The sequence below is a fragment of the Pristis pectinata genome, chromosome 1, assembly GCF_009764475.1.
Source record: "Pristis pectinata isolate sPriPec2 chromosome 1, sPriPec2.1.pri, whole genome shotgun sequence".
Classification (NCBI taxonomy): domain Eukaryota; kingdom Metazoa; phylum Chordata; class Chondrichthyes; order Rhinopristiformes; family Pristidae; genus Pristis; species Pristis pectinata.
In genome coordinates, this window is record NC_067405.1 from 44,215,540 (window position 1) to 44,221,590 (window position 6,051).

Consider the following 6,051-nt stretch of genomic DNA (forward strand, 5'->3'; position numbering starts at 1 on the left):
TTCACAGCCAGTAGTATTTAAATACATTAAGATCAGTGTAGATGGCACTACTGTCTCAAACTTTGTTTCTGACACTACATACAAATATAGTGTGATTATGACTTTAAGATCATACATTTCTACACCCAATGTATATCAAACATATTATTGAAACTCCATTGATTTTTGCTTCAAATGAGGGTTTACTTTGAGATTTTTGCCTCTAATTCTACTTGCTTGTGCATACGCAAAATAGAACTGCATCCTATAAACAAGTATCTTGAAAAGCAAAGTAATGGGCTGTATTTTCCTGTTAATGGGCAAGGATGTCAGTACTTCCACCAGTAGAGTGCTGAATCAGAATATTTCCACATTCTGGACATGGTTCATATGTTTAGATGATTCCACAGCACATAGATTTTTGTTGAAGATTTGAAGGCACTGATGTTTGTGATCTTTGGCTGTACCTTGTTGTGATTTAATGGATTTCATATGTGGGTGCCCCTCAAAATTTAAATTCCTGCACGCAAGAAGAATTTCAATTAACTATTAAACTCAGGTGTTCCCAATGCAAGTGTCAGAGGACATCATAAGCAGTTTCTCACAATTGTCAGGGCTATTTCTCACCCTATCAGTGAGATTTCTGTCTTCTGATCCTTGTGCTATGTACTACTTCAGTAGGAGGTGGCAACATTGAGTATTTTCACTGAAATAAGTTTATTGTTGTCATTAGGCATACATACACAGGGTATAAATACCATGAAAATTAGCTTTTTGCACCAGCAGCACAGTACAAGATGAGGACAAACACAAGTTAACATAAATTGTACATACTTTACACATGTGCAAAAACAAACAACAAAATGTAGGAACCAATACAAAAGGTATGAAGGACTTAAAGTCTGAATAATTTTAGATATAACCTTTCACACTCTTTCCATTAGAACAGTAGGTCAGAGATGATGATTCTTAAATTGCAGTGAACAAACACATCCTGTTTGCTTATTTTTGACAACCAAATCATGATGAATGTTTAACTGCAGTTTTCACATTTCTCCCATCACTTTAGCCCTCCATGGTAACTATACAATTATATTCTGTACTTACACTAAGCAATTAACTTATTATCTACAACCCTGTAGTAATGCCTCTTGTGACAGGCATTGAGCACCAGTCTCTTCCAAAAAGACAGAGCAAATCCAGCAACTAAGGAATAGGTATCAAGCAGCATGAAAGAGTCCATATGTCCATCCACCAAAGTCATATCTTTCCATTGGTGGATACAATGTAAAGCTCACAAGTTGGCCTCAGAAAAAAATCTTGAACTATGGATTGGCTGTCCTTGGGCAGTGAGCTGACCAAAGGGTATTCCTCTCATGGCACTTGTTGGTATTGGGTTTTGAACACAGAAGTTCTACTCATAGACATCATAGATGGATGTACACCCAACAATTTTGCAGTGTATATTTTGAAGTCACTGTATTCAATCAATATCATGAGATGTAGAAGTCCAGCGATTGTACATCTAAGGAATGGGAGGGGTTTAAGATAGATTTTGTAGGTTCTCCAGAGATAATCGTGTCAGGATGGGAATACAAACCATTATGTAAATTCTATCACAGTCGTCAAATAGTGTGGAATGGAAGAAATGTAGGAGAAACACCATTTCCATTGAATCATAACCACCTATGGCTACAGAGGACAAAGATATCATGAGAGTGAAAGACTATAATATGTCATTTGGGACTTTAGTTAGAGTTGTTTAGCTGCCGTGGATGAGCAGTGGCAAAATTCAAACATAGAATTTTCAGGAATTATGGGAAGCAACAGAAAGTTCAAAGGATTGAGAGGAAAGGCAGCATAGTTGCTTGCAAAGACAGATTGAGGCTTTGGTTTTTGAAAAGGGGACAAAGGAAACAGGAGCACAGCTCTTGAGGATAGGGACCATTTATAACAACAGCTAGCATGGAGACAAAGGGACATTGGGTTTTCAGCACCATAATTCATTTGGGGTATGGGAAAAGGCCATGGCTGTCACGGACAAGCTGAGCTCAAAAAGAGCCAGAGGGAAGATGGGAAAGAAACAAAAGACAAGCAATCTCTCCATTCATATCAGAGGACTACAGAGGAAAAAAAAAGATAGTATAACATATGACCAATTTACCCTTAGTTTACTCTTGTCAATGTTCTGGGTAAACTAAGGAAACACAACAAATGTTCTGTTATATCTCTGAGTTCATACAAAGGATTGCTTTCAAAAGTGTGGGGAAGACATCATTGGTCTCATCCTCCGTCAGAAAAAAAATAACACCATACTGTTGGTGGATTATACATTTATGCATCTTGTTACGGACTCAGTGAAAGTCCCTTTAAGATAGAGAGTGTGTGTGTATGTGTGTGTGGGGCGTGCTTACATCAATAGAAGATAAAGGACGTAATGACGTTGTTGAAGAAGTTAGGAGAGAGAGAGAGAGAAGGGAGAGAGACACCAGCCCGCTAGTTTTCCCTATCGATGGATGAGAAACAATAACTATGTCTGCCACTGAAATCCATGTATGGAAGTTGGAAGTAATCCGGTGGAGTTCACTTTGTTGCTGACCTGTAGAAGGAAACAGGTATTTGTGTGTGTGGACGACCACGATTCGGATGCTTTTCGGGGTGAGGAAGTCACTACCGAGTAAACACTGAAGTGTCGCTGGGGTTCCATCGTGGAACATTTGGATTTCGTATTTACTCTCTCTATGTTTCTCTACGTCTATGTCTTATCTTCAGACAACGGTGGTTGTTGAAGAAGCCCTTGCTCATGTTTCACCTTATGGCTTGCGGAACTGAACTTTAAGAACCATTCCTGAACTTGGAGTTTGGGACTTTGTCACACACACACACACACACACAAAGAGTTTAGTTTTGGGGTTAACGTTCAAACATACTAACATACTAACATTTTTACTTTTATTTTACGTATTATCATAAGTAGTGATTAATAAAATAGTTTTTAACACTGAATCATGCTCAGTGTGTTTCTTTTGTTGCTGGTTCGTGACAAAATGTATTCACAAACCTCTATGTCCAAGGATTCAGACATCACGGACAATATTTGTCTGAAGGATTAATTAGAATTGGTTTCCCAGAAACATTAAAACAAGGAACTAATATAATGACACAGTTAATTACACAATACTGGTAACCATGTGCCTAAAAACAACTTAAATCCATCCATAACACCTTCAGATGAGCAGACTGTCCTGTGAACCCATCTACAAAATGAACTGTGAACACAATCTCAAGGTCTAGGATCAAATGCTACACCCTTGTCAGTTTATGTGGTCCAGCTCTCATCTTTCAAATTACTATGCAGATTAGTGCATGTTGGCTTTGTTTATCAGTCTAACCAGGAAGGTCTATTCATGGTAACTGAAAGGTGTGGGAAGGGGGGATTACATACTACAAAAATATCCAGTCGACCACATAAATACTGTAATCACCACTTGAACATGTTGAAGTTATATCTCATGTCGAAGAAATCCACTGAATTGTGACGTGAAGTGCAGAGGCAGGGGAAGCAAGCATTACAGATCTCCAAATCAAAGATAAATCTAATAAATAAAATTGCTCTATTATTTCATTTTGCTTCCCAGATAGAAACAGGTTATTACATTGACAGACCCTGTAAATATATACACCTCTATAACTTGACATGCAGAAACACATCTAACTTCCTTTCAAATGCCTGTTGCAAATCCATGATCCTACTCAGGCAGCTTACTCTACAGGTCAAATATTCTGAGAAAATATTAACTATTCTACTTATTTTGTGGCTATACTTGAAATCTCTATCGTTAAAATAAATTATGAATTTGGGCAGAACTTAATCCTTTGAAACAAACATGAATTAGGAGTTGGAGAAGGCCACTTGGTTCATGCCTACTTCACCCTTTAACAAGATTATATCCAATTAACAACCTCAAATCCCCATTTCTGTAACCTTTCACCCTCTTATCAATAATCCATCTAAGTCTGCCTTAAAAATATTCAGACTCTGGTTCCACTACCTTTGAGAAAGCGAGTTCCAATGAGTCAAAAGCCTTAGAGGAAAAATTCTTTTCAGTTGTAAAAGGGTCTTATTCTTATGTCCTCTTATTCTCTTTAAAATGTGATTCCTAGTTCTACATTCTCCCACACAAGGAAACATTCTCTCCACATCCACCATGTCAATGCCCATCAGGATCTTATATTTCAATCAAGACCCCTCTCACTCTTGTAAATTGGTATTTACCTTCTAATTCTTCTGCTACTTTAAACCTTTGACCCTTAGTTACTGACTTGCTTGCCTCAGAAAAGCGTTTTGTGTTGCTTGTTCTGTTAAATGCATCCAAATTTTGAACAACTTTATCAGGAATCACATTCTTCTTCAAGGAGAATAACTATGGCCTTTCCAGCCCATCCACATCCATCATCCCTGTTTTTATCTAGCTGTACTGCCTCTATCTTATCTCAAATGGCTTAATAACCTGCTTCAACTTATAATTGCCCACAAATCTATAATATGCCAGTTGAAGTCTGTTGGTTAAGCATGCTCCCATTTTTAAAGTACTCTGCATGTTTAAAATGACTGAACATCTTAAAAACATGGGGATATGGACAAGACGTTATTGCAATTGGTCAAGCTACCATGAGTTTCCTTTTTGCTGATATATCCAAGGTGTTGAGGTCTGGTATTATTACCTACTGGATACATTTTAGCAAAATAACCAAATAAGTAGCAAAATACAAAAAAAAATAAAAATGTAGTTGTACAGTTTGCTTTCTTGTTGTACCTTTTATCAACCATATACAAAAATTACATTTACACTCTATGAATACTTAATTCATAGACTTAAAGTGTGCATTACTTTTTCCCCCATTTACTCATTAACAATACAATGAATCACATCTTAATTCCCAATGACACTTAGCAAAGGTCTAATATATTGATCCATGCTATTTTAAATTAGTACTATGGAAAAGTGGTTAAATACTTCAAACCTCCAAAAACTGGCACTTCTTTTAAAAAAAACTGTGCTATTGAACATTTTTTCTTGAAAGATCAAGGGTAAGGTTTATAATCAACACTATGAATGAAAGAGCTGGTGGACTCTATGCTGATTGATTGAACTATGTAGAGTAGTATGATCTGTAGTCTATTCTCAGTTCTCACTGATTCTCTCACTTCACATTGATCTCATAAACTTAATTAAACCAGCACAAAAAGACCTAGTTGGAAGTTAAGTATCCTGCAACAACTCACCTCTTTTGACTGCCAAAAGCATTTTCATCATCCACGTGGCACAATGGAAGATTCTTCCCTTGTTTGGTTAGGAGCAGCTTCAATCTCACACAGGAAATTCAAATTCATTCAGCACAAAGCAGCCAAGATGACTGGCACCTCATCCACTATTTGGAACATCTACTCTTTCCATCACTGGGAGACTGTGGCTGCAGAGTGTCCAACTGACAAAAAGCACCAGAGCTGCACGTCAAGGCTGCTCTGACAGTACCTCCAAAACCTAAAGCCACCCATCACCTAGCAGACCAAGGGTGTTAAGTACATAAGAACACTACCACCTGCAAGTTCCTCTCTAAGCTATATTATTACTGGGTTCAAATCCTGGAATTCATAACAACAGGATTGCAGTGATTCAAGAAGGCAATTCACTAACACATTCTCAAAGATAATTAGGCAGGCAAAATAGATGCCAAGCTTCTTAGTGATGCCCACATTCCACATGAGTCAAGAATTGTTTCTCAACTTGGACCAGGTGCCAAATGAAGTAGGACTCCAGTTTCTGCTGACCAATTGTTCCTTTTCTTCACTAGTTATCACTTCAGCACCCTAGATCCCTAATAGGACTGGCAGAGGTGTACTAGCAGTTGATAGGTACACAAAATAACTAATATTTTTAGTTAATAAGAAGTTATAGGCTTAAAACATAAAACCACTGTTCAAAGTAATTGCTATGTATACATGAAAGATTCTCATCTATTAGATAGCATTTGAAGCTTTTAAAAATTTTATTGCAAGGTAGAATTTAT